The sequence below is a fragment of the Equus asinus genome, chromosome 23 (assembly GCF_041296235.1).
Source record: "Equus asinus isolate D_3611 breed Donkey chromosome 23, EquAss-T2T_v2, whole genome shotgun sequence".
NCBI lineage: Eukaryota > Metazoa > Chordata > Mammalia > Perissodactyla > Equidae > Equus > Equus asinus.
Window position 1 is genome coordinate 47,356,868 of NC_091812.1, and position 23,487 is coordinate 47,380,354.

The window sequence follows — 23,487 nt, forward strand, 5'->3', positions numbered from 1 at the left end:
CCATAGCAGCAAGCTGAAAAACAGGATTTTACTACTCCACTGGGTCGAAAAACCTCAATTCTACAGTCGCAATTCAGCCATGCTCATTTACTATTTGTAGTAAAAAACATCCAAAATCAAAACCAAAACAGATGGTGTACAATCTCTGATTTGACAAAAGGAAATTTTAGTATTGTATTGCTAAAAAGGTTGAATGTATGAGCCTGATTCATAGCATTAAACGTCACGTGGCCAAAATACTTAGAGATTATGTAACAGTCAAAACGCAGGGAACATAAATAGTAGGATCATAGAGACAGTTTTCTTCAAGCCCACTTCATTTATTCATCCATCCAACCACCCAACCACCACTGCCAAGCACTGTGCTACGTAGTAGAAAGGTAAAAATGATAGATATCATCCGTGCCCTCAAGAAGTATGCATTTTATTTAGAGAGAGCGCTCAACTTTGCAAAACTCCAAAACAGCGTGATACGTGCTCTAAAAGGGACGTGTGCACAGGACTCTACAAACATAAAGGAACGCCTGGACAGGAGGGAGCAACGGAAATGCTGGGAGGGAAGGCTCATTTTCTGGCTCAGGGTATAAAACTTGGGTCTTGAAAGTGAACCAAAGAAATTATAGTGGAAGAAGAGGAAAGCAAAGAGAAGCAGTTCATGACCCTCGCTGTTACCAAGCAGACAGACCAGCGAAAGAGAGTGAAAGAACAAAGACTTCTCCTGGAACCTGTCGTTGCTAAGCTTTGGAATAAAACAGCCACAGTGGATAAAAACAACAAATGAATGGGAAGGACCCCAAAAATATAACCACCCACGTGCTTTTTTAATACTGATTAGGGTTAAGGCTTCAAGGGATCCTGGTAGCAATACCAAAAGTAGGGAGGCCACTGAACATAATGCACTTGCTCGAAACAAAGGAACTGATGCTCTTCTGTGTTTCGCAGTGATCATCTGCCAGACTCAAGCAAAAATCAGTCAACTCATTAGCCTGGAAAAACTGAAAATTCACCAAGATGCTTAAGGTGTTACGTAGCAGTCAAATATTAGGCAATCCTTTCAAAACTTCGCTAAAAAGAGCCTAATGCAGACTCCTTACAAAACATGTAAACATGGGACTATAAATAATATAAAAAAGTACAGTAAGTTCTGCTATAACGCTGTTTGAAAACACAAATGTATTCCAATATGACTGATACATTAAGCAACAATCTGAGCATAGCAAGTTTTTGTGTTTGCTTATGCATGATTTTATCTGCGAGAAACCCTAGATGAACACGGAAAACTGCATCCAGCTAAACCAAGCCACAGAGAAATACACAACACACAAACACCCCCTCAAACATCTACCAGCTACCTCAGTTTATCGTGTGTGTTATGAGCCACACTCACTCACATCTGGTATTACAACTTGGCCTCCAACTTCAGAGGACCTTCCTCCATCACTTCACGATAACTCACACACTGCAGCTCTTCCGAGTCCCACTCCACAGGAAAACTTCAGACCTCTTTTAAGTTAAAGGGCCATGTTCACTATAGTATTTATATATAGCTTAACTATTTAACGTGTATAAGACTGTGCCGCTGTTTTATCAGGTTCCTACCTTCTTAAGCGTCACTGACAAAATTTTTGAGAGCTGTGCTTCCATTTTCCCATAAGCCCTGTGGCCTTCACTGCACAATTCTGCATAGTGGGGTCAATTTTAGGAATGCATATATTGTGTTATACTAAGATTATTGTAATAAAAACATCATATATGACCAAATAAAATGCATCTGCTCTTGTCCTAATGAAAAGATTTAACAAATTTTTTGCCAACTAGAATTTATAAATGTTAGGGATGAAGGTGAGAGGAAAGGATTTACTTACTAAATTTATTCACTTGGTTACACATTTATATTTAAAAGTATTTGTGTAAAATAGTAAAATAACTTAGAAATTGTTTTTTATCACTCTTCAATGTTCAAAAAACAATTGTATCCCAAGTTTACACAAAGATAATTAACATCATCAGTACTAAATCCATATTTTGAGTAATTTAACACCATTCTCCAGAGTACAACATCTTTACTTCTACCTTAGTTTTTTTTTAGATACAGCACCTTTTGAATTCAAAAATTGGCTTGGGAAGTTTTATCCAAATCACAATAAGCCATCTGCTATTCAAGATCTTTACTACATAATCAGTGATATGGCAGAATGTGTCTCCCCAAAAATTCACACGTTGAAGTCCTAACCCCCGGTACCTCAGAACGTGACTGTATTGGAGATGCGGGCCTTTAAAGAGGTAAATAAGATAAAATGAGGCCCTTGGGAGGGGCAATAATCCAGTCAGACTTGTGTCCTTATATGAAGAAGAAATTTAGAAACACAAAGAGACACCAAGGATGCTCAAGCACAGAGAAAAGACTACGTGAGGACACAGCAACAAGGTCGCCATCTGCAAGCCAAGGAGAGAGACCTCCAAAGAAACCGAACCTTGATCTTGGGCTTCTCGCCTCCAGAACGGTGAGAAAATGAATTTCTGTTGTTTAAGCCCCCCAGTCTGTGTTATTTTGTTGCGGCAGCCCTAGCAAACTAGTGCAATAACTGTATTTCTTCATTATTTTCATTTCTTCCCAATTTTTTAAGAAATGTGCTTATATACAGATAAACACATAAAACATAAGTTCAGTTTAGAGAAAAGTAACACCGCCCTCTCAAGAATGAGAACATTTGAAACCCCACAGAGGCTTTCCTCGGTACATTCCTTCCCTATCACATTCTCCCCCTCATCCCTACCCTAAAGGTAAAGCTTCCTGGTTCATTTGGATACGCCCGTGTTTCAGCAGCACATTGCAAATATCTTCTCCCGCTCTGAGTCCACCTTTTCACTCTGTTCATGGCATCTTTTAATAACCCCAAGTACTCAATTTTATTGTAGTCCAACTTATCGGACTTTTCCTTTAGTGCTTTTTATTTCCTGTTTAAGAAATCTTTCCCAACTCTGCGGTAATAATGACAGTCTCCTATATTATCTTCTAAAGCCTTCAAAAACTATATAGCTTTGTCTTTCACATTTAGGTCGGTTTCTTTAAAAAGCTGTCCTTTTCCTCAGTAATCAGAGGTCAAGCGTCCATACAAGCGAGTCTGATGTGGGCTCCCTACTCTGTGCTCCAATTTATTTGCTCATCCCTGTACCACTGACACACATCTTAGTTACCATGGCTTTGTAATAACTCTCCATACCTAGTAGGCCAAGTCAGTTCGTTTGTGCTTCTTCAAGAACGTCTTGGCTATTCTAGATAATTTGTATTCCCATAAAAATTTTAAAATTAGATTTTCAAGTTACAATATATACTTATACACACACATATAACATATTCTCTCCATTAAGCTTCCCAATTTTCCCCCTAAGGATCCTGTACCCTTTTTGTCAGATTAAATTCAGGAACTTCCTGTTTCTTGATTCTATTATAAATGGTTTTGCTGTTAATTTCATTGTCTAAAGGGTTGTTTGCTAGCATATAGAAATATAATTGATTTTTTAAATCTTGTTTTTTAGTCACACTTCTTAAACTTTCTTAAAAATCCAAAAGAATCTATAGATAAATCCTTTACACAATCATATCACCTAAGAGTAATGACAGTTTTTTCTCTTTCAGCAGTTATACCATTTCTTTCTTTCTCTTGCCTCACTGCACTGACCAGAACTCCTAGCACCACGTTTAATAACAATGGTGATGGGGGCAGAGTGGGCATCAACGCCTTGTCCCCCAAACTTGGAAGGAAAGAGGTCAACATTTCACCATTGAGCATGCTATATTTGTTGTGTTTTGTGGGTTTTTTTTTGGGGGGGGGTACCTTTTATCTCATTAAAGAAGTTCTCTAGTTCTAGTTTCCTAAGAGTTTATGACATGAATGGATGCTGAATTTTATCTTTGTCTTCATACATTGATACATACATTGTCTTCAGATATTTGATTTTTTTCTCTAATATGTTAATGTAATAAAATACACTGACTGATTTTCTAACATAAAAACAATCTTTCAGCCCTAAAATAAACTCAACTTGATCAGGCTAGTTACATATGACCAGAGTCAGTTTGCTAATATTCTGTTTAGAAGTTGTTTATCTATGTTCACAATCAGACTAATCTATAATTTTCTTTCTTTCTCTTATGATCCTTGATAAGCTACGTATCTACCATATGCTATACACATAAAATTAGTTGGGGAGAGTTCCTTCTTTTTCTATTCTTTTAAAGAGTTTGTATAACACTAGATTTACTGTTTCCTTTCATCTTTGATAGGGCTAGAACTCATTGGTAAATCTGTGAATATTCTTTGAAGGAAAAGTTTTAACTACGCACTCACGATTACAGAACTACCTATGTTTCCAATTTCTTCTTGAAGCAAGTTTCTTCTTGAAGCTATACTATGCTTATGATCAGGAAACTCAGCAATGGAAAGATGTCAACTATCCAAACTGATACATAGAATTAATACGATCCCAATAAAAATCCCCCACCAGTAGATTATCTACTCTACTGCTGGGATTTTTTTCATTTTACTTTGATTTGGAGAAATTGCTAAGGAAGCTGTTTCTAAATTTCATAGGAACAAACAAACACAAAGAATAACATAGCACTCCTACGTGAAAAGAACAAGGTGGGACAGCTTGCTCCACTGAACGCATTCTCAACAGGGGTACTACCACTCCCAGGGTAGATACTTGAATAAGTATCAGAGGGGGAAAACTGGTTCTTGCAGGAAAAAAATCTTAGCTATTACAATGGTTTGTGGCCGTACACAAATCAATCCTACCTGACAAAATCTTATTCCTCAGTATTTAACTTCATAGAGAGAAGGAAAGAAAATGTCTAGAAAGGTTCCTTAGGGAGCAATAATAATGACAAAAAAGGTTGAGAAACACTTTTCTACTGGATAACAAGATTTATTGTAAAATTACAGTCATGACACTGTGGTACAACCACAAGGATAGACAAATAGACCAACAGACTAGGAAAAAAACCAGAAACAGATATATACATATACAACTCTTCGTTTATTACAAAGATGGCACTGCAGGGTAGAGTAGAAAGAATTATCTTTTCAATAAATGGTGCTAAATCAATTGGATATCCATCTGCGAAAAAATGAAACCCTGATCCTACCTCATAAGAATCACAAAAATCAAATCCAGGTGGAAATATGAAAAATATAATACTTGGAAGACAATATAAAATAATTCTATTGACAACTTGGGGATAGAAAAATATTTCTTAAATTGAAATCAAAAAGCACTAACCAAAAAGGAAAAGATTGATAAGCTGGAGTACACTAAAATTAAAAACTTCTGTTCATCAAAAAAAACATTAAGAGAGTGAAAAGGTAAGCCACACGGTAGAGATACTTACAACACACACAATCAGAAAAAAGCTCAAATCTAAAACATCCTACAACTATAAAAAAAAAAAAAAGTCAAATAATCCCCCTTCCAAATGGGTAAAATACTTAAACAGAAGCACTGCACCAAAAAGGCTATTCATAGTCAGTGAACATAAGAAAAGGGGGTCAATACCATTAGTCACTGGAGAAATGCTCATTAAAACTCAATGAAGTACTGCTCATCCCCACCACACTGGCTAACTTTAGGAAGACCTGAATAAGTATTAGAGAGGCTGTAACCAGAACTGATACTCCACTAGTGGAGGTTCCTTACCAAGACCACTTTAGAAAAGCATTTAACAGTATCTAAAGGAACATACACATAACCTCTAACACTATCACTTCTAGCTATACATCTGAGTGAAGCACGTAAGGCAAGAGACAGGAACAAGGTTGCTTATGGCAGCATTTTCGTACAGCCAAAAACTGTAAACAATGTAAATATCCACCAATAGAACGGAGAAATAAATTGTTTTATATTGTGAAATACTACAAATATTTATAGCAATAGTCATAGCAATGAAAATAAACTATATCTAATGTAACAAAAAGAATAAATCTTATAAATATTGCTCAAAGAGGCTTTGCAATAATTCACTGAGCTACGTATATTTTTATTTTTGTGCACTCTTCTATATGTGTATTATATTTTACAATACAAAAGTTACAGAAAATGTAATTATAGTAAAAAGAAAGTTGTGATTGTGAAATATAAAATAAAAAACAGTTTCTTAATTTTAGAAATAGAAACAGAACTCTTTTAAAATATATTTGACAAAATGTAAAATAAAATTTAGTTAAATATGGCCTGTGAAAGGACAGACAAAAATATGTCAAATAAGTTACAGAAAAGGATATAAGAGACAGAGGAAAAAAAGACAGCTGAAGAGGCAGACCGGCTATCTGACCTCATCCAGCACTTTCTTGGTGGCCCACTCTGATCCAACCAGTGATCTCCTTGCTAGTTCCCAAAGGCGACATCAGGGCTGCAATATCGTCTTCCCACAAACTTTTTCCTCAGATATCCATATTTAGTCTCTCACTTTCCTCAGGTCTCTGCTTACCATCACCTTATCAAAGACTTATTTGCTTATTTTTTCAACAACCAAACTACAGAAAACCTCAGTGTTCCCTATCCCCTTGGCCTATTTTATTTTTCCCATCTGATATATATTTATTTATAAACTGTCTTTGTCTCTCAGTAGGATGTCAGTTTTTTTGAAGATGGGGACTTTGGCCTGTTTTGTTCAATGTTGAGTCCCTGCAGCCTAGAACCAACTTTATCTCAAAGCTGGTGCTCAATAAATAGGTACTGAATGAATGAATGAAAATGAGGAAGAAAGCTAAGGAGCAGAGTCTCCTTCCCCAACACAAGAAGAGACAGAGAGTACGACCTACAAAGACTGCCACTCACAGGTAATAGCAGACACAAACACAGAAAAACCACACCGGCAACATGTACTACACAGACACACGTCACACAAACCAAGAGAAGAGGAGAGGGGCAGTTACATGAAATAATATTCCTCTAATCCTATCTGGTAATCTTCTGGAATTACATTACTTAAAATTTCAAAATGTTACAAAACTAGGGAGTAGTGGGGACATCACCTCTTGATGCAAGCTCAATGAGAATAATCCAAGAGTCAGATTTTGCTACTTAGGATCTAGTAAATAATTCTTCTAACACTTGGTCTATGAATTCTTTGAACAGATTTCTTTCAATAATCTTGTCTTCTATCCTAATCTCAATCCAAATTCTTTGATTACATCCTATACCTTATCATTTCCTATAAGTGTACCCATAAGATAAACTGCAAATTCAGCACACCACTCTCTGAATACCACCTCCTGTCTTTTGAGCTAACTCCCTTTAGGTCATCAATGTGAACAAATTCTCAGCCTCAATGGGACTTCCAATCTGCTCACCCACCCATCATTTCAGTGTCCATCACTGCCTTCCCCAATAGTTCCATTTGACTCCCTACTTGTTTATATTCCACAGTGCATTGTTATAATTTCTCCTTCAACAAACCATCAACTTTCTTGACCCTCTCTTTCACCATTGTTCCCCTCCTGTTTCACTGGATGCTCCTGCTTAGTCACCTTTCTGGTTCCTCCTCATCTTTCTGACTTCCAAAATTTCAGAGTGCCCAGGGCTTGGTCTTCAGACCTTTTTTCTTCTCTATCTATACTTACTCCCTAGAAAACCTCCTATTAGGTCCCATGGCTTTAAATACCATCTTTATGCTAAAAGCTCCCCAATTTACATATCTAGCTCAGACCACTCCACTGAAATCCAGATTCCTATGTCTGTCTAGTTAACACCTCTTCCTGGATGTTGAATAGGCATCTCAAAGTAATCATGCATAAAACCTTTAATTTTTAATTAAGTCTTTTAATAAAGTCTTTAATTTCTTCCTAAAACCTACTCTTCCTCCAGGCTTCTCCATTTTGGTATCTGTTATCTCTCTTTTTCCAGTCGTTCAGGCCATGAAATCTTGGAATGATCCTTGCCACTTTCTATCTCATACCCCATATCCAAATCATCACCAAATCCTGTTAGTTCTACAAACTATGATGGACCACTTCTCCATAATTCCACCACCACCACAATCATCTCATGTTTGGACCATATTTTAATAGTCTAGTAACTGGTCTTCCTACTACCATCCTTCCCTCTCAATTTATTCTTCCTAGCAATCAGTTTTCTTTCTAAAATGTAAATGAGTTTGTGTAACTCTGCTCAAAACCCTCCAGTGGCTTCCAAAGCCCCAACCACTAAACGTCCTGACAAAACAAAGTCTCCACCTCCAATCCCAGGCCCCAATCCGTCTCCTACTACTCTCTCCCTACCGCCCTCCACTCAAGATACACTGGCCTCCCTACTGTTCCTTGAAGTATCAAGTATGCTCCCACCCTCTCCCTGGAATGCCCTTCCTCCCACATCAGTGATTTGATTGAGTTCCAGGTCTCTGCTCCAGTGTCACTATGAGAAAGACCTTCCCTGACTGCATCATCAATCATTCTTTCTTTATCCCTTACGCAGCTTTATTATACTTCATAATATTTATCTTGTATACTATGTATTTGTGTATTGCCTGTCTCCCTAATTGGAATGTAAACTCCTTAATGCAGGAACTTTGTTTTGTTCACTGCTGCATCCTCAGAACTTACAAGAGGGACCAATGCACACAGTAGGCACTCAATATTTGTTGAATGACTAAATGAGTGTTCTTCATAATTTTTGAAAATAAAGAAGTATATTTTACAAATAAAATTTTACATATAAAATAATAGTTTTTTATATCAAACTATTATTAATAAGTAGTTTTCTGGGTTTTTATGAGACTAGATTGAAAATTAATAATATGCGAGGTATCTGTGATCCTCCTCCTACTGAAGGGTTTCTCAACCTCAGCACTACTGATACTTTGGGCTAGATCATTCTTTGTTGTAGGGGACTGTCCTGTGCGTTGTAGGATATTTAGCAGAATCCCTGGCCTCGACCCACTAGATTCCAGTAGCACTCTCCCAGCTGAGACAACCAAAAACATCTACAGACATGCCCAATATCCCCTGGGGGGCGAAGTCTCCCTCCTTCCCCCACTGTACTACTAGGAGAGATTTGGTTTTGTCTGTTTCCCAAAAATGAAAATAGCTTAGATCACGACATATCTAAAGTAAACAAATTTGAATTTTCAAATGGCTAAATAGCCAACTTCACGTGCTGACGTTAGGTTCCTGTGGGAATTACTCTTGTACAAAATAAAATCCTATTATATCTTTATGGTTATCAGCACTTTTTGGAATGGTCCTTAGCTTAAGTTTTATCACTATGTTCAAAAAACAAGGAAAGAAGTTACAGGACTATTCTGTACATCCCTCTCTAGCCTCCGTCCCCCAGGTAAACGCACTTTTTCAGTCTTGTCAAATCCTAATGAAAATTAATAACTAAATGAAAAAAATCAATATTCATTTCTAACTAATGATTATCACTGAGTGTTCAGAATTATACATTAGATTTTGATGCAGATATAAATGCAGCTTTCTTAGAAAGCAAAATTCACTGGCACCTGACTGCCAGGTTCATGGCTGAGGGTAAAATATTTCAGAGAAATAATTTTGTCTGCCTTCCCTTATTTTAGCAGTAAAAACTCTAGAAAATTTGGAGCAATTCAATCAAAAACAAGATAACATATTTGCTTGCTAAATTTACCACTTAATACAGTGCAATAGTATTTGGTAAAAGTAAAAGAGAAATGAAACAATAAAATTACTACCAGGGTTTAACCATTTAAACGCAAAGTGACTGAAACATTCTTATAAAGAAACAAAAACTGATAAATCTTTTATGCTAGATGCTATAATATTAATAATCAGTTATATAAACAAATTAAATGAGAACATACAGTCAGTAGACCCGGTATTGCAGGGCAAGGTCAAAATTTATTAGAAAGTTCCTGTGTTCCATCTGTCACTAAAGTCACAGGGATATACTGACACACAGAATTGACAATTGCTAGAAAAACAGGGTAATCTTAAACTTTTTTTCCCCATAAATATAAATTAATTATATATCTGACACTATTCCTTCCAAGCAACAAAAAAAATTTTACCAAGAAACAGTATCTCCACTAGCATTTCAAGATATACGAACAAAAACGCCAAATTATCTTTCTACTAGCATTAAAAGTAATTTTCATCTCATATTATATTTACTTAATTCCACACTACTCTTGGCTATTCTTGACTAGTCTTGCCAAAAAATCCAAAAAGCTAAATATATATTTCATCAATTTTATCTGTTATAAAGTGACCATGACAGATAAATGACCCCACAGATATCAAAAAAACAAAGGTTATTTAGTAAAGCTTAAAATATTTTTTTAAATAGCAATAACTACCAGAAGTACTCAGGATACTTTGATTGTATAAGAAGATGAAATAAATTATAAAGAGATCTAGCAATATCCCAAGCTACCTGCAACCAAGTCTTCTGGCTATTTCTACTCTTTGTTAGCCAAAAAGCTAGGCAAATAATTCTGTGGCATGGTTCTATCTGACATCCAATCCCTAGCAACGCTATTAGATATGAGCTATTTGGAATAACAATGTATCCTCCTAGCTGAAGAGCTGGCTGGACTGCTAAACATTATTTATTTTCCTCTTCTGAATATTGGCAGCGTGTCCTTTATTGAAATTCTCTCCCTTCTTTCTCCACTTCTGTTGCTCTCCCCATAGCCTTAAATGCAGTTAATATATTAGTTTTTGCCCTTCACATAAAAATAGGTATAAAAAATCAATTAGACATTATCTGAATCTATGTCATCTGAAAACAATCTGAAATATGTAACTTTAGAAGTGGTATGCCACAAATGATTAGTTGCATAATTTCTACACTGATAACCACAAATTATTTATTTAAAAAAGAAAGCAACCGCTTATTTTCTCATGTAGACAGTAGTGTCTACAACATGTGATTGCCAGCAGGTATACAGTTAAAAAAAAATTTTTAACCGACTCTAATGCTTTTTGTAAGATATATTTTGACAGTCTTTATATTAAACTACTAAAAATGGGTTGTCTCAATGAAAAATTAGAACAGCAAAGCAGGAATTTACCAATCATGAGATGCAATGAGCTTTCTCTGAAGAGCAGATTTTGTGATGCTTGAGCATTTTTTAATCTGTATTGTTTTTAAATGAACAATGCTACAATCATCTTGCTAAAAAATTTCCTCAGGGAAAAATGCAAAAATTGGAATAGCAGCTTGATACTTCAGAAAGAAGACTGACTTAGGGGCAGACAGAAGTGGGACCAAATCGCGCCTCTGCCAAGTGGTAATGCTCTGCTTAGACAAGTTATTGGACCGCTCTGAAGCTCAGTCACCTTATCTGTACAATGGGAACCATACACTTGTCCTCTTGGAGCTATTTTAAATGAGTTGACATTTTTCAGTAATCAAATGCTTACAAATGCAGAAAAATATAAAGTAAAAATTATGAAATATATGACTAATGAAATATTCATGGATCAATAAATAATAAATTTTAGAAAGTATACTCTCTAAGTATAGTCATACCTTCCTTCAGATTTAATTAAAAAGCTATAATTTTCTAATACTGGATTTGGTAAAAAACTAGCATACAATAAAATGAAATACATTATTATAATTTAATAATATACCAAATGACCAGGCATTTACTTATAAATATTTAAATGACTATGTAAAAAATAGTCAAATATTGACCTTGGTCGAAGAAAATTCATTTTCTTTAATACCCATCTATTTTATTCATTTCAAATGAGAATCACTCCCCAATCTACAAGTTTTGAAATACTTAAAATAATTTTCTTTTCAATAACTACTTAAAGCAACAGATTAGTTTCAAGAAAGATTTTAAGTAAAATTTAATGTTATATTGGCATGATAAATGCAAATGATGATCAAACTAATTTTACATCCAACATCTGAAAATCTCCAAATATCTCAAAGCTTATAATCTTTATTGATTTTGGATCCTGTGATTCTAAATAAAAATGTTTAATTCATTCCCATTTATTTAGAAAGATACCTATTAAAGTTTCTGTAGCTTTTCTAAATATGAATTTTTGTCTCACTATTAATTGAGAATTTTGAGGTTTCTTTTTAGTTACTATTTACAAAGAAGATAGTAATACTAACTCTTCTTACATTTGTAAGTCTTTAGTATAAGACAGAATATATCAATATCTACAGCTTAAAAACAAATCCTTATTTTGGGCATTGATCCATGGTGAATGAATTCCTTATCTCCTACGCCTTTTCCTACCTCCTTCCCTCATTAAAGGACACATTAAAGCATTTCCTCAAACTGCACACAGTAAAAACACAGAAATCCTTGAAAGTCCATGAGAGGTGGACATTTTTAAAGCAAAGATTAAGAAAAAATCTGAAAAAACATTAAGTTACTCTAAAAGACAATGGAGCAGTTGCAAAGCAATTAAAACAATCCAGCACAGAATTCCCCTTATAAGAGAAGGCTAAGAGAGAATTCGGAGAAAATCAGGGTCACAAACTCCTCAATACCCAGAGTTTGTGAACAGCCTGCTTTCTCTCAACTCTCTTTCCCATGTGCTTAACTATAACGTACCAGTTTTCTACTGAATACAGGTTAAGTGGCATTACAACAAAGTTTAAAGGGCAATCCATTTTTTCTTTTGTTTAATGAATAAACACTTTCATCTTAAAAAAACGAAACGAAACAAAACAAAAGAAGCAAAAACCTAAGTAGGAGTTAACACTTTCTTTTCCTACTCAGAGTACCACTGAGCTTTAGAATTTAAAGATGGGCTAGAAAAGATACTATGCTGCCATCTACCTACCTGAAAGGGTATAAAGAATTCAGACTAGAGCTTTCACGTCCTCTGGCTGACAGACAATACAGGGTCAAAGTCCATGGCATACTTTAACTGTACTATTATCTCCTCAAGAAAGATGCACAGTAATCATTAATATAGTCTGAAAATATAATTAGGAACATTTGGGGATCTTTATTTCATATCCCAAATAATGGAAAGGGTAACAAGGTGAATGAACAAGGTTGCTAACACTATCTGGTCAGCTTTACACACAAAATGAAGAGCCAGATACAGTTTTCTGCTTGTTTGAGAGAAAAATGAAAGAGACACATGCAAGGACTAGGGGTAAAAAATGGTGGAGCAGGACTATTTGAAGAATATTCCACTACTAAACACGATTTTTTTTTAATGTCAATGTAATAATGGTGACTTTCATACTGAAATTACTGGTAACTTTTTTCTACCTTTATAAAAATAATACAACAAATGTCATCACCAAAAGAAATGCTATAGTAAGCACAATGTTCTATTTTGTAGCCTTAGAATATTTGCCATACGGTATATTAGTACTTTAGAACAGATTTGACCTTAAAGCCAATTATTCCAATTGCTGCCTCAAGCCTTTTGTTGTTCTCTTGTCCAGCACGACTTCTCTCATCTCTCCATCTAGTTAACCTCTACCTAGGCTGTAATGTCCATCACAAGTCTCATTCCCTACAGCACTACAGCTCTCAAACAGTGTGGCTACAGGAGTACTCTTCTCAGCACTCCACAGGATACTGTTTACATAGACCACGACCCGAGTGTTGACTCCCGGAGCTGTGCACTTAGGCAGCACTGATCAGAATCACTATGGAAGAAACGTTTAAACAAAACGCTACTGCGAATGACACCTATAAGGGAAGACATTGTATGAGCCTAAACTTCCCAATAAAAACACTACTAAAAAACAAATAAAATCCAACTAATTGATCAACAGCTAACTGAAGACATGGGAAAGTAGCCAAACTAGCCAGAACTTAAAAGGCCAAGATCCCAGAGAGAGTAGAAATGCATTAAGGTGAGTCCTACATTCTACACTGCTTTTTACCTTAAGGTCCTCGCCAATTTATAAGCAGTATTGCACAGAAGGCCAAGCAGATGTGGAGGCTCAGAGCTTTCTGCAATCTCACAAAGCTGGAGGAACAAGGAGAAGGCACAATCCACAGTACATACCTAAGTTTTTCAGCTGAGACTCCCCAAGGGCTGCATCATAAGAGAATAGGCAAACTGAAACTAGACCCTCACAAAGACAAAACCCAATAATCATAAATACATGCAAAATCTCAATAAACACAATAAATGTTATCTTCAAAAGAACTGCTGTATTAAGACCAATGTTCTGTTATTTAGCCTTAGAAATATTTGTTATACAAACTCTTGATTGGATCAAGATGAGCCTTCTCCTATTCCTGTCCAAAAAAAGGAGTAAATCATATCTTGAAAAAGAAAAATCAACCAGATCTTCTACAGTTTGTCATACAAAATGCCCTGCATCCAACAAAACTTATCAGATATGTCAGATGAAAGGACCAAATATCTGGAAACTAAGAGAGAGAAGAAAAAAAAGTCAACAGAAACAGATCCACAAGTTGATCTCAATATTGAAGTTATCAGACATAGACATTAAAATGACTTTCATTAAAATGTTTGAAAATATAGATGACAAATGGAGAATTTCACCAGAGAAGTAATCTATGAAAAGAAGTACCAAATGGAAAATCTGAAAGTGAAAAACATAATAACTGAATTAATAACTCAACAGAAGGGTTTGACAGTAGATTAGACAGAGCAGAAGAGCTGATCAGGTCAGTAGAAAATACTCAGTCGGAAACACAGAGGAAAAAAAAGGAAAATGCAGAAAAGACCGCAAAAGTTACATAGTGCAGTGAGATCTCATATACATATAATTAGAATCCCAGAAATGCAAGCAAAAAAAATTGGACAGAAGTAATATTTGAAGTGATTTAGGCCATGAAATGTCCATAATTTAAGAATGTCATCAAGCCACAGATTCAAGAAGCTATATAAACTCTCAAATAGGAAAAATGCAAAGAAAACAACAATGAAGCAGGTCATAGAATAACTGCTAAAATATAAAGACCAAAAAAATTCATGGGAGTTCTGATCCAAGATGTCAACAGATGAACTCAATTCTTCTCACAAACACAAAGAATCTACTGTTACACACAGAGCAATTTCTTTCGGAAAAAATCCGGAAACTAGCTGAGTGACTTCTACACATCAGGCACTCCACTACATAAAATCATCAAATCACAAAGGAAGAAATAAAGGAATTACAAAACTGCCAGAAAACAATTAACAAAATGGCAATAGTAAATCCTACCTATCAATAATTACTTTAAATGTAAACAGAATAAATTATCCAACCAAAAGACATAGGATGGCTGAATGGATTAAAAAAAAAAACAAGACTCAATTATATGGTGCCTACCAGAGGTTCATTTCAGCTTTAAGAACACAGAGACTGGAAGTGAAGGGACAGAAAAAGATATTCCACGCAAATGGAAACCAAAAGACAGCAGAGGTAGCTATACTTATACCAGACAAAATAAACTTGAAGCCAAAGCCTATAATAAGAGACAGAGAAGGTCAATATGTCATGATAAATGGGTAAAGGCATCAATCCAACAAAAGGATATTACACTTGTAAATATTTATGCATGCAACATAGAAGCACCTAAGTATATAAAACCAATATTAACAGACCTGAAAGAGAAACAGAGAGCAATACAGTAATAGTAGGGATCTTCAATGCCTCACTTTCGAGAAGAGATTAATCATTCAGATTTAGAAAATCAACAAGGAAACACTGGACTTAAACTACATGTTAGACTACATCCAACAGCAACAGAATACACATTCTTTTCAAGTGCACATGGAACATTCTCCAGGACAGATTATATACTAGGCCATAAAAAAAGTCTTAATAAATTTAAGAAGATGGAAATCATATCAAGCATCTTTTCCAACCACAATATTATGAAACTGGAAGTCAATTACAAGAAGAAAACTGGAAAATTCACAAAAAGCGGTGAGTAAACAATATACTACTGAACAATCAATGGGTCAAAGAAGAAATCAAAAACTATCTTGATTGGATCTTTCTTTGAGGCAAAGAAAATGTAAATACAACACACCACAACTTATGGGATGCAGCAAACAGTTTTGAGGGAAGTTCATGCCTAAATTAAGAAAAAAAGAAGATCTCAAACAAACTTACACCTCAAAGAACTAGAAAAAGAGGAACAAACCAAGCTGGAAGTTAGTAGAAGGAAGAAATAACAAAGATAAGTGCAGAAATAAATGAAATAGAGACTAAAAACACAACAGAAAAGATGAAGGAAACTAAAAGCTCGTTTTTTTGAAAAGACAAACAACAGAGACAAAACTTTAACTAGACTCACTAAGGAAAAAAGGGAAAAGACTCAAATAAGTAAAATCAGAAATGAAAGAGGGGGCATTACAACTGATACCACACAAATACAAAGGATAATAAGAGACTAGTATGAAAAATTATATACCAACAAATTGGACAACCTAGAAGAAACAGACAAATTCCTAAAAACATATAACCTACCAAGATTGAATCATGAAGAAACAGAAAATCTAAACAGACCAATTACTAGTAAGGAGACCGAATCAGTAATCAAAACCTCCCAACAAAGAAAAGTCCAGGACCAGATGGCTTCACAGGTGAATTCTACCAAAGATTTAAAGAGTTAACACAAATACTTCCCAAACTTTTCAAGAAAGTTGCAGAGAAGGGAACACTTCCAAAATCATTTTGCAAAGCCAGCATTAACCTAATACCAAAACTGCACAACAACAATAGAAGAAAAAAAATTACAGGCTAATATCCTATGAACATAGACGCAAAAATCGTCTACAAAATATTAGGAAGCCAAATTCAACAATACATTAAAACAGATCATACACCATGATCAAGTGGGATCTACTCTGGAGATGCAAAGGTGCTTCAACATCTGCAAATCAATCAGTATGATACACCACATTAACAAAAGGAAGAATAAAAATCACTTCATTATCTCAATAGATTTAGAAAAAGCACTGGACAAAATTGAATATCCGTTCATGATAAAAACTCTCCAAAACAAAACTCGTTATAGAGGGAATGTACTTCCACATAATAAAGGCCATATATAACAAGCCCACAGAAACATCACACTCAGTGATGGAAAAAACTGAAAGCTTTTCCTCTAAGATCAGGAACAAGATAAGGATGCCCATTCTTACCCTTTTACTCAACAAAGTACCAGAAGTCAGAGTAATTAGGTAAAAAGAAAAAAAAAGAAAGAAAAGGCATCCAAATAGAAAGGAAGAAGTAAAACTGTCTCTATTTGCAGATGACATAATATTATATATAGAAAACCTAAAGACTCCATCAAAAAACTTAGGACTGATAAATGAATTAAGTAAAGTTGCAGGATACAAAATCAATATAAAAATATTTACATTTCTATACACTGAAAATAAACTATCAGCAATATTAAGAAAACAATCCTATTTACATATGCATCAAAAAGAATAAAATACCTAGGAATAAACTTAATCAATGGGGTCAAAGATCTGTACAGTGAAAACTATTAAGACATTGAAGATGACACTAATAAATGGAAATCTATCCTATGTTCATGGATTGGAAGAATTAAATATTCTTAAAATGTCCACACTACCCAAGCCATCTACAGATTCAATGCATTTCCTATCAAAATTCCAATGGCATTTTTCACAGATATATAATAAACAATCCTAAAATTTGTATGGAACCAAAAAAGACCCTGAATAACCAAAGCAATCTTGAGAAAGAAGAAAAAAGCTGAAAGCATCATACTTCCTGATTTCAAACTATATTACAAAGCTATAATAATCAAAACAGTATGGTACTGGGATAAAAACAGACACACTGATCCATGGAATAGAATAGACAGCCCAAAAATAAACCCATGTATATGTGGTCAATTAGTTTTTGACAAAGGAGCCAAGAGTAGTCAATGGAGAAAGGACAGTCTCCTCAATAAATGGTATTGGAAAAACTGGATAGCCAGATGCAAAAGAATGAAATTGGACCTCTATCCTACACCATACACAAAAATCAACTCCAAATGGATTAAAGACTTGAACATAAAACCCGAAAACATAAAAACTCTTGGAAGAAAACATATTGGGTAAGCTCCTTGCCATTGGTCTTTGCAATGATTTTTTTGGATTTGACACCAAAAGCAAGGGCAACAAAAGCAAAAATAAACCAGTGAGATGACAGCAAACGAAAAAGCTTCTGCACAGCATGGGAAACCATCAACAAAATGAGAAGGTAACCTATGGAATGGGAAAAAATATTTGCAAATCATATGTCTGATGAGGTTAATATCCAAAATATATAAAGAACTAATACAACTCAATAGCTAAAAAAACAAACAATTTGATTAAAAAAATGGGTAGAGGACCCTAATAGACATTTTTTCAAAGAAGACATACAAACGGCCAAAAGGTACACGAAAAGGTGCTCAACATCACTAATCATCAGAGAAATGCAAATCAAAACCACAATGAGATATCACCTCACATCTGTTAGAATGGCTATCATCAAAAACACAAGAGAGATGTGTTGGCAAGGATGTGGAGTAAAGGGAACTCTGTGCACTGTTGGTGGGAAGGTACATTGGTACAGTCACTGTGAAAAACAGTATGGAGGCTCCTCAAAAAATTAAAAATAGAACTACCATATGATCCAGCAATTCCACTTCTTGGTATATATCCAAAAGGAATGAAACAGGATATTGAAGAGATATCTGCACTCCCATATACATTACAGCATTATTCACAATAGCTAAGATATGGAAACAACCTAAATATCCATCAATGGGTAAATGGATAAAGAAATTGTGGTATATATACACAAGGGAATATTATTCAGACATGACAAAGAAGGAAATCCTGCCATTTGCGACAACATGGATGTACTCCGAGGGCATCATACAAAGTGAAAAAAGCCAGACAGAAAAAGACAAATCCTGCATGATGGTATCACTTATATATGTGGAGTTAAAAAAAAAAGTCAAACTCACAGAAACAGAGAGTAGAATAGTGTTTGCCAGGGGCTGGGGATGGGGGAAATAGGGGGAGGTTGGTAAAAAGGTACAAACTTTAGCATGAATAATGTCTGAGAATCTAAAACACCATGACCATAATTGATAATACTGCATTCTATAACTGAAATTTGCTAAGACAGTAGATTTTAAATGTTCTCACCAAAAAAAGATAAATATGTGAGGTGATGGATGTGTTAATTAACTAGATGGGGGAAATCCTTTCACTGTATACACATATATTAAATCACCATGGCGTACAATTTAAATATCTTACAATTTTATATGTAATTACACCTCAATAAAGCTGAAATAAAACAAATAACTGAATAACTAACTAAATTATAAAAGCAGCCAGAGAAAACATACATTTACTTCAACGGAGTAACAATAAGACTAATAACTGACTTTACAACCAAATTGATGGAAACCACAAAACAATGGAACAACACCTTCTAAAAATTGAAACTCCAACCTATGATTCTATGCCAAGCAAACAAATCCTTCAAAATTGAAAGAGAAATAAAGACTGTTGGAAGAGGTAATCAATCGAGAGGACACGGCCGTTGGTTTACCCTCGAGCTGAACTCAGGCAATCGGAGGCTTCTAACCCCCTCCCCTGTCCTTGGAACATACGCTCTGCCTACACTAGGGGCTGTTTCAAGGGCACAGCCTTGAGAGAGTAAGGTGTTGTTGAGACCATCTATACAGCTAAGGCCTCTCTATACAGACTTTTAAGATTTGGCAGGTGGGTGCAGAGATCTACTCAGCTTGTGGCCACCCAAGACAAGCCTCGTATACAAGCTCCCTTGCTTACTAACCTGCCACCTGCCGATCTGAAGTGGTCTGCCTCTTTCTTCAGTCTCTCCCTTCCCTCCGTGTATGGGGCTCAGTTTCAGATTACACCTGGGAAGCTCCTGGGGTTGCAAACTAACAGGACATTTTCAGGCGAACCAAAACTGGGAGAATTTGTTCCAGTAGACTTGCACCAAAAGGCAGAAAAAAATCCTTCCAGAAAGAAACTGAGAAATTTATGAAGACATGAAGGACTAGGAAAAGTAGCAGTACGTGGATAACTCCACATGAAGCCTGACTTCATATGGATACGCATCATAACATATAATAAATAAACAACAACAATAGCGTCTTATTGTCATGTGTTTTAGTTCTACATTTATTTTAAACCTCACAATACCAAAAACGATGATGAAGGCCGTTCTAAGGCCACTGTATTCATTATCCAGGCAATGGTCAAAGTACTAATTTATATTAAATTTCAAAAATCAAAAGAATATTTTCATCTCTGGGAAAATAATTAAAAGAAGATTAAAAAAAGAAAAGCCTTAAGTAGGCTAGAAAAACCAATAATAAACATTCTATTTTTATGAATTTAAGTTAATCAAAATTGTCTTTCCTTATGTTGCACAACATTACGGCAAAGTTCTTCTCTCTCTGTACATAACTTGACAATATATGAATCACTTCATTCATTCAGAGAATATATCTCAAACAAGGTTAAAATGTACTAGATTCCTCAATAGGATGTTAAATGATCTTGGAAATATAACATAACCTCTTTGGATTTCAATTTCATTATCTCTAACATGAAGGTAATTATAACAGCAGCCTACTTAACACAACAAAGATGCTACAAGACTCGGTCTAAGACAACAATTCCTGCTCAGCACTACTGGATAAAACAACCCTGCCAGGTCACTAGGACTGTTTATAATTTACTGCTTATTACCAACACAATGCTACTACAACCAGCTATGATCTCGCTAATTATTTGATTTTCATTTGGCAATCCTATTAACTAACATATTATTATGATTTTTAAAAAATCATTGCTTCTATAATTGATTACTCTAAGGAAAACTCAGTTTGAATTTTCAAAACCCAAAAGTTGTACTCATTTTTTCATATTTTCTTCCTAGATTTTTAATCTCTTAATAAACTTTGACTATGCTGCTAGTCTTTTGTCAACATTCTGTAAGCATGTAAATATATGTGTGTATATATATTTCTAAGTATTCAAATATTATCTAATAATCAGTTTTTCCATTTTAAAAAAAAGTGATTGCTTCTCTAATTGGTAGTAATTTTTCCAGTTTCTATCTTTCATTTGGAAAGGGAAATTAGTTTGTAATTTCAAATGTCTCTATCCTTCAGTTAAATAATACCATTATATTCTTTTTTTTTTGCTGCAGAAGATTAGCCCTGAGCTAACATCTGTGCCAATTTTCCTCTATTTTGTATGTGGGTCACTACCATAGGATAGCTTGACCAGAGGTGTAGGTCTGCACCCAAGATCCGGACCCACCAACACAGGCTGCCAAAGGAGCATGTGGAACTTTAACCACTTGGCTACTGGGCCAGCCCCCATTATATTCTTACTTGAGTATTGGAATTTCATTAGTATGTCATCAACCTCCTAATAATACTGTTAAAAGTCTATGAAATTTTCATAAAAATTAATAGGCCAAAGAACATTTGTTCCCTCCTTTAAGAGCTTTAACTAAAATCAAATGTAATATAAATTGAATGTCTATTATATACCAGGTACCTTTACATGTGTAATCTCAATTAATCTCATTCTTATTCATATTTTTCAGAAGAGGACTCTGCAATTCAGAGAGGTTAAATAATGTGTTAAAGGTTACACACATAGTAAGAAAAGCCAGACTTTGATCCTAGGCGTGTCTGTCTACAAAGCCAAGATGATTCCACCACCAAGGGTTGACAAATTCAATATAAAAAGGCAGAGAGTTCATATTTCAGGCTTTCCAGGCCATATGTCTCTGTCACCATTACTCAACTCTACTGTTGTGGCGCAAAAGCAACTGTAGACAATATATAAACAAACGAGAGTAGCTGGGCTTCAGTAAACCTTCGTTAACAAAAACAGGGGGAGGGTCAAGTTTAACCCAAGGCCCAAAGTCTGCCAATTCCTCCACGATAACAAGCCAGTCCCTCCCAGAGAACCTCTATTGGCTTTTCGTTACCACCACTAAATTTTCTCTCTCTCCCACTTTTTAAAAAATTATGACCTTAATCTTACCAGGCAATTTTATTTTAATGCTTTTGGTATTAGCTCAATTATTTGAAACTGGTTACTCTTAGGTAAATATGTACAACCTTTTACATATTCTAACTATAATATAAATTATATCCAAAATTAATCTTTATTTAATTTTAATTGCCTCAAATTAGTATCTGATTAAAATTTATATCTAATAAGCATAATCACTACATGCATAATCACTACCCCACTAATATATGTAGTGAAGCTACAACAGCAAATATCCTCTTTTAATTATACAAAATGATCATGTGTACAAAAAAGATGGGAATAGATAGAACTTAAAGGCCTTCTCACACTCACTCCCTTCTTCCAAAATTGAATTGTATATACCAAGAAACTTATGATTTTTAATATAAAAGATTTAAACACTACAACATGATATAAATAGGAAAGAAAAATTCCCCTTCTCCATCAGGGATTCTATTCTTTCTTCATCTCTCCTTCCCTACCTTGCTTTTTCACATGCATGTTTGCACACTTGTGCGTTGCTCTCTTTCTCTGTCTCACACACACATACACACATGAACACACACACAGGGTATTTTTAAAACCATTCAAGTCCAAATAACACACAAGATCCAGCTCCATACACAAAACACACAAGAGAAGATCCAGAAAACACAGGATCAGGTTCAAATCCCAGCCCTTCTATTAAAGCCAGTTGAATACTCACTTCCTAACTTTGTGCTTTCACAATTTATTTAACCTCTATTAGTCTGTTTCCTCAACTATAAAAATGGGGACAAGAATCGGATCCACTTCATGTGGTTGTTGTGAGCATTAAAGTGAGAAGTAAAATGACATGCCCACAGCATAGTGTTGATATATAGTCAAGAGCTCAAAACTCCTAGTTGCTGTGGGGCTGGCCCGGTGGCACAGTGGTTAAGTGTGCACATTCCCCTTCAGCGGCCCAGGGTTCACTGGTTTGGATCTCAGATGCGGACATGGCACAGCTTGGCAAAAGCCATGCTGTGGTAGGCGTCCCACATATAAAGTAGAGGAAGATGGGCATGGATGTTAGCTCAGGGCCAGTCTTACTCAGCAAAAGGAGAAGGATTGGAAGTAGATGTTAGTTCAGGGCTAATCTTCCTCAAAACAAACAAACAGAAAAAACTCCTAATTGCTGCTATTACCATCATCACTACTACCACCACCATTTTGGGCAATTCTTATTAACATCCACTGCAGTTTCTCTACAAAATGGGAAAATCACTGCTTCAAATGGTATATATAACAACTTTTTAAAGCATCTTGCAAATTTTCTTATTACTGTTAAAAGTCAGGGACAAACAAGTTCTTTTTCACAAGAATTTAATGTTCCTTTGAGAACTTTTATAAAATTAAAGTGTATTTTCATTCCTGAAAAGAAACAAACAGTTAACATGTTTGATTTTGTTTTGATTATTGTAGATACTTTTAAACCAAAACAAATATATTGGAAGACCTAATATGTTGCTTTTCA

General features: G+C 35.2%; 1 protein-coding gene across 11 annotated transcripts in view; it reads right to left on the bottom strand.

Moving 5' to 3' along the window:
* ZDHHC21 (zinc finger DHHC-type palmitoyltransferase 21) overlaps positions 1 to 23,487 on the bottom strand; it is a 65,452-nt gene that overhangs the window by 13,832 nt on the left and 28,133 nt on the right. The window lies entirely within an intron of this gene.